Here is a 12188-nt window from a genome sequence, read left to right as displayed (position 1 = left end):
TAACCTGGTTGATTATAACAAAAGTTTTGATAGTTATGTGGTCACGCCCCAGTATTTTAGCAAATTTAGGAGTGCTGCATCCCTCTGTAAGACTTGTAACAATTTTTTACTTTTCAGAGTCGGTTAAATCTCTGTTTGGGCCCATTTTGCTGCCTAATAATTCGGCACACCTTGATAAAGGGTGTCATATCCCTAGGTTACACCCTCCGTCATTACACAAATACACATCACCTGATCTGCTTCTGCTAAAAAGCTTTTAAGTTTATACAACTTGGTGTTGGAAAATCTGCATAAAAAGATGGTATGCTCTAAATACTTTTCTCATAATTGTGCACACAGTGTATACCATCTTGTTTTTACTTTCATTCCATTTTTAATGTTCTTTCAAGAAATGTAATGTTTTATTTTTGAAGCCACGGATGATGGATAATCCATTTTTTCCTAATGGTGTGTCTCACATTTATGGTCACAGTATGGTGGTTTTATTGATGTTGTTATAGTGATTTTATTTAATAATCGTATGCTAATATTGCCATAGTGTAGTGGTAATAATAGAGATCATGGTATATTGTGGTAAAAATTGCCTTTCTATAGTGTTTTTTTTTTAACCTCTGTTCTTTTGTATATATGTAACTCTTCTACTGTAAGCAAATAGGTATCAATAAACCAACTCCTCCAATGTTGAGAAAATGAGGCTAAAAGTCAGTTGCAAAAAATGTGAAAATATATGATATTCAAGCAGTTAAAAAGGAACATTGGCAAAAAAATAAATAGTGCCGTTTTGATTTTTAAGGAAGTGGGAAATCATGAATCTCTGTGCGCTGCTAGAATATGCATTTAGTGAACTAGTTAGAAGATTGTCCTATAAATCTGTCATTGAATGTTAGATTCATGGCCCCATTGCAGCCAGAATGCGGATCGCTTTATCCTGAATATCTTTACGAGAGGGGACATGCATTTTTAAGAATGGCCCCATAAAGCATTGGAAATGTCATCTATAAAGGGTGCGGGACCCTATTCCTATGCAAATTAAGCTGCCAGCATTTCATTTGATTTTGTCATATGAAAACACATGAAGTCCAACATCTGGAACCCATGGAGTTCTGCAGGGTTACTTCACCTAAAGGGATAGTCACATGTCTTGCCAATCCAAATTCCATAATTTTATAGCACATGTTTGGCATATGGGAAACCCATATCTTTTGGCTATCTGTATTACATAAGCAGGCTAGTATAATTATGTAGAATTCTGCTCTTCTTTCCACTGTAAATATTTCACAAATTGCAAAAAAGGTAACTGTAAATCAGTCTTTTTGCAATAACTAATTTATAACACAGGGTGGGCCATTATATGGATACACCTGGGTGGGCCACGTATATGGATACACCCAAATAAAATGGGAATGGTTGGTGATATCAACTTCCTGTTTGTGGCACATTAGTTATGGTAGGGGGAAAACTTTTCAAGATGGGTGGTGACCATGGCGGCCATTTTGTAGTCGGTCATTTTGGATCCTACTTTATAAATGGCCCACCCAGGTGTATCCATATAAATGGCCCACCCTGTATTGTGTAAAGCATAAATATAAAAAAGGGTCATTTGTTATTTGTCATCCACTTCTAAAGGGTTGTACCCAGAACTTTCACAAGTCTCTGACTTATCCTCTGACATGATAGTAATATATACTGCTATCTGAGTTGTGTTGAATTAATACATAGGCATGTGCCATTTTACATGGGCAGATAACTTTTCAATAATGTTTAACTATGACATATAAAGCCATCCACAACTGTCTCCTCCAAACATCTGTGACATTGTCTCCCCGTACTTACCTACACGCAACCTTCGATCCTCTCAAGATCTCCTTCTCTACTCCCCTCTTATCTCTTCTTCTCACATCAGCATACAAGACTTCACCCATGCTTCCCCCATAGTCTGGAACTCTCTACCTCAACACATCAAACTTTCACATACCAAGGAAACCTTCAAAAGGAACCTGAAGACTCACCTTTTCCAACAAGCCTAAAACCTGCAGTGATCTTCAGTCTACTGAACCGCCGCACAACCAGCTCTACCTTCTCCTAGTGTATCCACAGCCATCCCCTGTAGACTATGAGCCCTCGCGGGCAGGGTCATCTCTCCTTCTGTACTTGTGTGTGCCTTGTATTGCTCATGTTTATTGTACTTGTCTGTGTATGCCCTTTTTTTCACATGTAAAGCGCCATGGAATAAATGGCGCTATAAAAATGAATAACAATAATAATAATAATGAGCTATGTTATTTAAAACTCATTTACTTGGTGCACAAATATGAGAGATGAGCGCATCTGGTGAGATTCAAATTGACTAATTCAGGCAGATTTTACCTGGAAGTTGTTCTGTGCCAAAATCAAATTTGACCTGTTATGAACTTAGTAAACATAACGCGTAAAAAAATAAAAAACTCTAATAACTTACCTCTCACCTGTCCCAGCACTCCTGCTGCCTCTAGGGAATACTGCCCACTTGTGAGGTCCTCAAAGCCTATTTTTTTTTTGTGCTCACACACTGATGAAGGTCTTCACAGACCGAAACGTTTGTGAATTTACACTGTATGTATTAAACACCCCTTTTGCATCAGACTCCCTGGAGTGTGCTGAGTATATTCTATTTTACTCTAGATCCGTACATCCACCTGAGACCAGGCTTCTGATGTCATAGTGTGTCATAATGGCATGATGTTATGACGCATTTTTGAGGCCTGGTTGCGGCCAGAAGTTCTCTTCTATAGTGAAGATATCAACCCGAGGCTGTGGAAAGAAGAGGCCCAGAGGACCGGACAGCGGGTATATATTATTATTAATATTATGTTTGCTTTTTAATCTTTTGTCTGCCCTCTACAGTCCAGCAAAATAGCAGCGGCAGCTAGTCGCCTTCTTGCTGAATTTGGGTGGAGTCGATTTACAAAAAATACGTACCATATTCTTCAAATTATGACTTTTTGAAGATTCAAGTTGAATTCAATTCTACTCTAATAAAGTATGTTTCAATATTTATTAGGGTTTTAAAGGAACAAATATTGTGCAATCATGCATTCTCGCACTTGTATTGTTTACATGACAAGTGAAGACAAATTTAGGTTTTTATGTTAACATAAAAGATGTGATCAATGACAATCAAGGGAATTATTGTTTGCTCTTTGATTCCTGGGCATGTTCATTCCAGACAATGGCTATAAATGAAAAAGTTACTAGTGATAGCAAGCTTATACTCCAGGAGACCTTTCTGATTCTCTTTCATTAGCCAGAGAACAAGTCTCTCCATAGACATTTCCACCTCAATAAAAAAAAAATCAAGAATTTTCTTTTAGCAAGTTTAAGAAATTTCCTTATTATTATTGTCAGACTAAAATTTAATTTGCCTGGGAATTTTATATTGCTACTTAGGATTATCAATATTAGGGCTCATACCCACTTGAGAGAAAAATGAACGAGTGCAATCCGATAAAAAATCGGATTGCACTCGGACCAATGTTATTCAATAGGTGACATCTCATTTGCGATTTTTTTCTCAGCCGAAATCGCACTCGTCCAATTTTTTCGGTCCAGATTACGGACCGTTTTTTTTCTCTCAAATGATTATGAGCCCTTAGATCATTGGGGTTTGGCACCCAGCACCACCATGATCAGCTGTCATTAGCTTCAGTGAACAGCACAGCTCTTTTCAATGTGTAGCAGTCGCTGCTGAGAACTACAGACCAGCTCCTACTCAGTTGATTAATTGATCTGCAGTAACTAGCAGCGACATTGAGAAAACCTCCACCAGTATGATTCTGATGACCTATGCTAAGGATAGATAATCAATATTATATTTCTGAACAAGCCCTTTAACATAGATAAATTGCAGTTCGTTTAATTGTCATCTATTTTTCAATGAGGTGTAAGTAAGGTGACTCTGATGGCCACTCCAACATCTTTCAACTCTTTTATCCCCATGTCTTGATAGACATTGAGGTATGCTACAGATCACTGTCTTGTTGGAAGATCCAATGAGACCTAGGCTTCAGCCAGCTTGCTCACAGTAGGCATGACATTTTCTTTTAGGATTTCCAGATACTTCATTGAATCAATCTTGCCCTCACACATTGCAGGGTTATCAGCGGCCGAAGAAAAAAAGCAACACCAGAGCTTTATGGAGCTACCATCATGCTTCACATTGGGCATCACGGAGCCACCACCATGCTTCACTGTAGGTAGCATGTTCTTTTCAGCATATGCTTTATTCCTCCAAACATACCACTGATCCATAGACCCAGTTTTATTTCATTGCTCCCCAGAACAAAAGATCAGAAATTCTGTGGTTTATTTATAGTTTAAAAATATCAAAACCAAATTTTCTTGTGATTTTTGTGCTTGCACCTGCAATAACAGGTAAATTGCTCTACTAATTTCATAAGATGCTTGTCAAGAAGTGGCTTAATAAATCTGAGTCTGTGATAGTCAGTAAACGTAGCATTTTGTGATGAGTTTGGGGAAATTACTTCTTATATTTGTTGTGTTGAGCCATTGAAATTGTTCTTGTTTAATTGTTTATTTTGCTGAACTGTAGACCAGAAAATCGATAAAAAAGTCCAAAACATAATACCTATCTCACCACTCAGCTGTCTCGGTACACCCACTGCCTCTAAATGTGAGATCTTCAGTGCCTCTACTTTCTGTAAACGCATCGGTGTCTTCACTCTTGGACAGCCAAGACCAGTCCTCGGAGGCAAGGGGGCATTAAGACCTCCAAGTCCTTGTGTCTTCACTCTAGAACAGGGCTTCAACCCATGACCATGCCTTGGAGGACACAGTGCCCTGTGGCTTCCCAAAGTTATTATTATGCACTGTGACCTTTGAAGCCTTGTTGAAGCTGGAAGTCCTGTTCTGCAATGAAGATACCGGTTTGTGAGAAGAGCCCCTGAGGACCTCACAGCAATGAGGTGAGTTTTATGTTTTGTTTTTTTCTGCTCAAGGTCTGATCCTGAAAGGCTTGAATAATTTTGAGACTGGAGTAGTTAGTAAGGTTGGTTTCACATTTGCGTCTGTGCGCACAGCGTTTGATCGGCATAGATCTGCATGCGTCATGCGTACATATATTTAACATGGTGTACACAAGGACACAAGGATTTTGTGTACGCATGCGTTGTTTCGCGGTGCGCTGCAGGGTGTGGCGAACGCAACATGTTGCATTTTTGGAGGTGTCAGGAAACTATGTTACCACCTGCAAAATCACTGATGTATAAAAGGGGGTGTGGAGACAGGTAGTCCATTACTCTCAAGACTCTGGATGGAAGCAGAAGACTCTGGACGGAAGCACAAGACACTAGACGGAATCACAAGACTGGTTGTCTCCTGGTGTAGCCAACACTGGCTATGTAAGTATAGAACCTTTGAAAATGTCTGTCTCTCTTAATTTTTTTTCTGTTCCTTTAGACTGGTTATCTCCTAGTGCGGTCATCTCTCCTGGTGCTGGCGTCTCTCCTGGTGCTGCCATCTGTCCTGGTGCTGCCATCTGTCCCTGTCCTGTGCTGACTGCTATACTGTTGGACTACTGCCTGTAATGTAAGTATTGGTGTCCATTTTTGTTTTGGGCTACATTGTGTTTGGCTCTTAACAAGTTTACATTTTGTTTTATTTTTTTTTCTGTAGTGTTTCACTTGACTGCTGCCTGCTGTTCATCCATGTCCTAAAGTGAAGAACTGACTGCTTCCCAGGGTGGACAAGACACTGATTATGTAATCACATTTGCTATACTGATTGGTATGTATTGACTGGCAATACTATACCTGTGTTAAATCATGTAATTTCTTTACAGGTACCGTCCACTGATAAAGAGCAGGAGCAGTCGAGTGGAAATGATTCTTCCCAGGGTAGTCGGGCTCATGTGTCTCAGGAGGAAAGACATGGTATAAGTATTCTTTTCATCAGAGATGTAATGGATTTTTTTTTTCATTTTTACTTAAAATTATTTTGTTTTATTGGATCTGTAGGTTCCACAATGGGAAGAAGCCAAACAGGAAATTGAAAATGAGCAACTAATTCACCTTGTGCAAGAACAAATACCGTTGTGGGACACCTGTGATTGTCAGCACTCTGACATTGCTGTGATTCGACGACTTTGGGACGATGTGGCCAGATCGCTACTGCATGATTGGGACCGTGCCACGCCACATACCAGAAATGATTTTGGTAAGTATTGCAATGTGGTGTGACACGCCAGTGAAACTGTAAATGTAGGTGCATTGTTTTATAATTTATGTTTTTCTTTTTCTCCCCTTCACAGTGAAGAGAATAAGAGTGCATTGATGAAGGATCGCTTCAACAAGGACATGAGACAGGAGAACTAGGTTAAAAATGGTGCTGCTCAAAGGATACTTAGAAAATACAAATACCACCGGAACCTTGCTTTTCTGAGGCTTGCGCTTGCTACGCGAACGTGAGTGTCTTTTGTGTTATCTTACTATTATTTAAACTTTTTTTTATTAATGTTTTTCTTTTATTTTCCTCACAGAACCTGGTGCAGCACCACACAACCTGCATCGTCCTTTGTTGGAGCGGACCCTCATCGACCAGCCAACAAACAGGCACAATCCCAATCATCCACCAGCGATTTAGCAACCTGTCAGGCCTCACAGGCTGAGGAACAGGCAGCCACCTGTCCATCAAGTTTTCCCCTCTCCCAGCCCTCTGCCGCTGCTTTTGTTGGGTCTTCTCATCAGTGGCAGAGGGCCTGGGAGAGGTCACTCATGCCCGAGTTTATGCGCTGAAGCTTGGTCTTCCAGAATGGGATTATGGTGCTTGGTGATAGACTGAAGAGTGGGTTCACCCATGTGAACACACTTCTACAGGATGTCAACAAATACCTTGACCGCCTGGAAGCCGAACTTGAGAGCCCAGCGCGACTTTTTTTACTTCTATAGAGCGGGAAGTGTTGCAAAACCTAAGCCTCAATTCCAGCTCAACATCATGCAGGCCTGCCAGGCTGCTTACAGCCACGCATTGCAGCAGCAGCAGAAGCAGTCCCAAAGCTACAATCCACAGGCCGGAGGATATTACCAGCAGCCGAACATCTCATTTCAAACTCCCACAGCACTGAACTATCCACCACACCACCACCGCCTCCAGTTCACAGATCCACCACGCTGCCAACTTCATCATCCCTGCAGCCAGCAGCATCCACCACGCTCCCAAGTTCAGCACCCCTGCAGCCGGCAGCATCCACCACTACTTTCCCAAGTTCAGCACCCCTGCAGCCAGCAGCATCCACCACGCTGCCCAGTCCAGCACCATGGCAGAAGACTGCTACAGAGGCCACCACTCCCACTCGGCCAAGAAAGCAAAGGTCTTAAACTAAAAATATTCCCACCAGGACAAAGACCCGGAGTAAAAAAACTGCTAAAATTGGACCCACCACCTCCACCCTCACTTACCAATGTGTCTCTGTTGTCAAATGTGACACTACCTTCCCTTGTGTCTGTCCCTTCCAGTTTGTCTATCCATTCCCATGATTCCACTGTGTTGTCTACTCCCAATCTGTCCAGTCCCATCCATGATCCAATCATTCAATTTGTTGCCCCTTCCCCTGTAACCCCTTCATCAACTACCACCTAATCCTCACAGCTCCACACCCCCAAGGTCCACTACATCTCACCCTCAGATAGACCCCGATCCTAAACCCAGTTTTTTTTTGTTAAATAGATGTTTATTTTCTTTGCACAATATCTGTGTTTTCTTTGTCTCTTTAAGCACTGCCTCCGCAAACACACATGTGTATTGTATTTTTGAGGGAACTTGTGATGGGTATTTTACAACAGGTATGTTATTGTTTAATTCAGCAAACATTACAGGTACATTTTAACATTACAGGTACATTTTTACATAACAGGTACATATTTAGCTGCTTAAACCATTCCGTCTTGCCATGCCACACGTCCATTATCAGAAATTAAGTATGCAGCAAACTTATCCCTCATCTGGGCAACTTCCACTGTAGTCCTCAGAGGGTGATGTTGGTAAACATGGAATGTAACAAGTTCCTCAGGTTCTAAGTTGGGTCGCTCTTTTGCCAGGATGTAATTGTGCATAACACATGCTTTCACAACCACATCAATTGTCTCAATTTCTAGATTTATGGCTGTTCCCAAAATGCGCCATTTAGATACCAGCAAGCCAAAGGCACATTCCATAGTTCTTCGTGCCCTTGTCAGTTGGTAATTGAAAATCCATTTATTGTGATTCAAGTCCCTACTTGTGTAAGGTTTTAGGAGGTTGGCACACATTTGAAAGGCCTCATCCCCATCCACAACAAAAGGCATTGGCGGGCCTTCAGTGTTGGGAAGAGGTTGTGGCTGTGGAAAATTGAAATTATTATGATACAAACGTTGGCCCATGTCAGAGTTTTTTAAAGTCTGAGAGTCATTTCCTCGCCAAATGAGCCAACATCCATGGCGACAAATCAACACTCAGCATCTGCAATCGCCATGAGAACAATTGAAAAGTATTTTTTGTAATTAAAATACTCAGTTTCACTTCCAGCAGGTTTCATAATCTGATTGTGTTTGCCATCCACAGCCCCCACACAGTTAGGAAAATTACAAATGTCCTTGAATTTTTCAGCATTTTCAAGCCAGAGTTCAGTTGTGTGTTGGGGGAGGAACTCTTGGCGCAGAACTTCAGATAAAGCCCTGCAGGTGTCTCCAACAATCCCAGAAAGGATGGACACTCCAATCCGGAACTGGAAATGGAGAGATGATAAGGTCTCTCCGGTAGCCAGGAATCTGCCAAACAGAAAATGGAAATAAAAAAATTAATACATGGGCTTTCTAACAATAATACTATGAATGTGTTTGTTTTTCACAATTACGTACCTCAGGGTTACCAACAGACATTCCTCAGCAGGAATAGCTCTATGGAGTTGTGTGTCATGCCTGTTAATGCATCCTCGGAAATGTTGCAGCAAGTCATCTCCATTCAGACATCCTTGTGTAGTCAAAAAACTTCTGAGGGTTTGCACGCAGGTCGGTGTATAACGAGTGGTAGGCTCTACGGCTCTCTCGGAGTTCAAGGATGGGGTGTTGCCAGTAGCAGCGACGACGACGTCTTCTCAGTCTTTGTCTTCTTCTTTCTTCTTGACAAGCAAAAGCAACAGCCAATTTCAATTGTAAATCCAGATTAGCATAGAAGCTCTCCATGTCAAGATCCATCTTGCAACAGGATACAGCAGCAAAAGATGAGGATTTCCTCAGTGCAGTGTATTATATATACAGAAATCCCATGAGACACGCCCATTGGGTGTCTGATGTCAAGGAAAGGAAAGACAAACATTGGAAATATCGAACGCATGCGCATAAACAATACAATACAATACAAACGCATGCAAAAACGCATGCAAACTCATGCTCATGCAGCATTTTTTTGCCGTCATGCGTAAGATGATGCGGATAAAGAATGCTGCCTAAGCATGCGTTTGCATGCGTTTGTGCATGCAGATGATACGCTGCGGACTCAAACGCTAATGTGAACCTAGCCATAGTGTAGCATTTTGTAATGAATTTAGAGAAATAGCTTGTGATATTTGTTATGTTGAGCTATTGAAATTGTACTTGTTTGATTGGTTTGGGTTTGAAAAATTTTGATTGCAACTTTATATTTGTTTTTGTATGCTGCATTGTTTAGAGACATGAAATTATACAACTACAGTCAGATTAGCATCATATTTAATTAGCACAGGCCTACTATATCTGTCAATTTGGAATATCACTGAATATGCATATATTTTATGAACAACGTGTATGTACAGTAAACTAAATAATAAAATGCTTCAGACTATTATTATTTGTCATTTCATTATGCTATAAAAATAGAATTAAGACAATTAGGAAGCTATTATCGGAAAATCACCCATTGATTAAATCATGTTTTTGTGATAAATATATTTTTAAAATTCTTTGGCAATGTTTACTTAGTTTTCATTTCACTTGCGTCTCCGCATGAGAAATTAACATGCTGAAGACAAGCGCTGCATGTCTGTCTGTTGACGCATAGTGGGCATGGGATTGCTTGAAATCTCTCTCTCTCTCCAGAATTTTATACCTTAAAATTTAGCCAGGAAATCATTCGACGCATCCGTCATCACACTGGATGCATTACACACGTTTTCCACTATTTTCACAACGTCCGTCGATACGTCACTTCGCTGCATTATGACGCACCCCGACCGACGGAAGTGTGAAAGAAGCCTAAGACTGCAGTCCATTATAACAAGGTCAAGCAGCAGACATTGGGGACAACAAAGCTACAGACCGGCAGAGGGCGAAAACGACTCTAAGTGGGTAATAGCAATTGGATATTTAAAACTTGACTTTTAATAAATAATGTTTAAAAATGCAAATTTGAAACAAATGCGACATGTGAACACCAATAACAATATACATGGGACTGGGGACCCTAGTGAGGAAAGTGCCCTATACCCTGCACAGAAGGAAAGACTAACAAACACATATATAAAATATGACAGTACTGGTTATTCCCTGACCGGTATTTAAACCAGCCCAAGGGATGATGCAAAATTCCACTATGATGTAGTACAAGAATTAAGCCCAATTTGTCTTCACTTATGGTCCTTGGGGAAGGATTTATTGTTCATAAAGCAAAGAACCTTTGTGTCACAACCTAGTTATACACATAGGACACAGAATGAACTGATACCTTCCTGTGGATATTGGTACAGGTGGGTATTTTTAACTTGCAGTGCACTCAGTGCACATTAACCAATCCTGAATGAAAAATTATTAACCTTGCATTCCAGCCCACAGTATTGCATTATAGGGCTTTTAAGAGGAATCATAGGAGCTGCATCTGCCACTATGCAGGTCCCATGCAATTGAAAAATTAATATACACTAATGGAATGTATCAGAAGGCTTTTTACACCATTTATATGAGCATACTTTTTGTCACACAGTATCTGTCAATAGCAGCATAGCAGTAAGGCTTCCTAATAGTTATATCAACATCCTAAAAAAACTGAAAACCAACATATTCTAGAGTTTAACGGAACCTTATAATCCTTTTGTAACAGTTCCTTGACATCCCTTTATAATGGGTTTTTAGCTACAGGACTTGGTATGTGTGTAATAATTTACTAAGCTGGACCAGCATATTTAACCAGCATGTATAAGGGAAAAAAAAGAACCCAAATTTATGGGTGGACCTCACCGGAGTTTCTGGGGGGATTCCCCTCTGTCTGGAATAACCCCAACCTGGTGAGCGAAGTGGAAGCCCCAGCTATGGACAGCGTCTCCCGACGCGTTTCATCTTATAGAATCATCAGGGGAGTATAAAAACCTGCATTTGCCGCTATCCATATCGAAAACGACTCTAAACTGACCGGGATGACCGTCATCTTATTCGAATGTTACTCAGCAACTGCAGGAAGACATCAAGTGACCTACAAAAGGAATGGCAAATGGGGTGAAGTGCATGGCAAGAACAGTTCGTAACAGGCTCCTAGAGGCAGGGCTCAAGTCATGAAAAGCTAGAAAAAAGCCTTTCATCAATGAGAAGCAAAGGAGAGCCAGGCTAATGTTTGCCAAAGATCATAAGGATTAAACCATAGAGGAGTGGGGTAAGGTAATCTTCTCTGATGAGTCTAATTTTCAGCTTTGCCCAACACCTGGTCATCTAATGGTTAGACGGAGAACTGGAGAGGCGTACAAGCCACAGTGTCTTGCACCCACTGTGAAATTTGGTGGAGGATCGGTGATGATCTGGGGATGCTTCAACAAGGCTGCAATTGGGCAGGTTAATCTTTGTGAAGGACATATAAATCAAGCCACATACAAGATTATCCTGGAAAGACAGTTGATTCCTTCTGCTCAAGCAATGTTCCCCAACTCTGAGGACTGTTTTTTCCAGCAGGATAACATGCCATGCCACACAGCAAGGTCAATCAAAGTGTGGATGAAGGACCACCACATCAAATCCCTGTCATGACCAGCCCAATCTCCAGACCTGAACCCCATTGAAAAGGTCTGGAATATAATTAAGAGGAAGATGGATAGTCACAAGCTATCAAACAAAGAAGAACTGCTTACATTTTTGTACTAGGAGTGGCATGAGGTCACCCAAAAGCAGTGTGAGAGACTGGTGGAAAGCATGCCAAGACGC

At 41.0% G+C, this 12188-nt stretch overlaps 1 long non-coding RNA gene across 3 annotated transcripts; it reads left to right on the top strand.

The window, feature by feature from the left end:
* The first annotated feature begins 2725 nt into the window (after window positions 1-2725).
* LOC143773419 (uncharacterized) lies at window positions 2726-7650 on the top strand. 3 transcript variants are annotated; one of them, XR_013215176.1, is made up of 4 exons: window positions 2726-2826; window positions 4084-4228; window positions 5455-6210; window positions 6305-7650. It is a non-coding gene; the product is annotated as an uncharacterized LOC143773419 (long non-coding RNA). The 3 variants fall into 3 exon arrangements; XR_013215177.1 differs by having other exon boundaries at window positions 5455-6457; window positions 6533-7650; XR_013215175.1 differs by having other exon boundaries at window positions 5455-7650.
* The last annotated feature ends 4538 nt before the right edge of the window (window positions 7651-12188 follow it).

This window comes from Ranitomeya variabilis, chromosome 5 (genome assembly GCF_051348905.1).
Source record: "Ranitomeya variabilis isolate aRanVar5 chromosome 5, aRanVar5.hap1, whole genome shotgun sequence".
NCBI classification, from domain to species: Eukaryota; Metazoa; Chordata; class Amphibia; order Anura; family Dendrobatidae; genus Ranitomeya; species Ranitomeya variabilis.
Note: the sequence above shows the minus strand (reverse complement) of the source record. Positions and strands in the feature narration are given on the sequence as shown.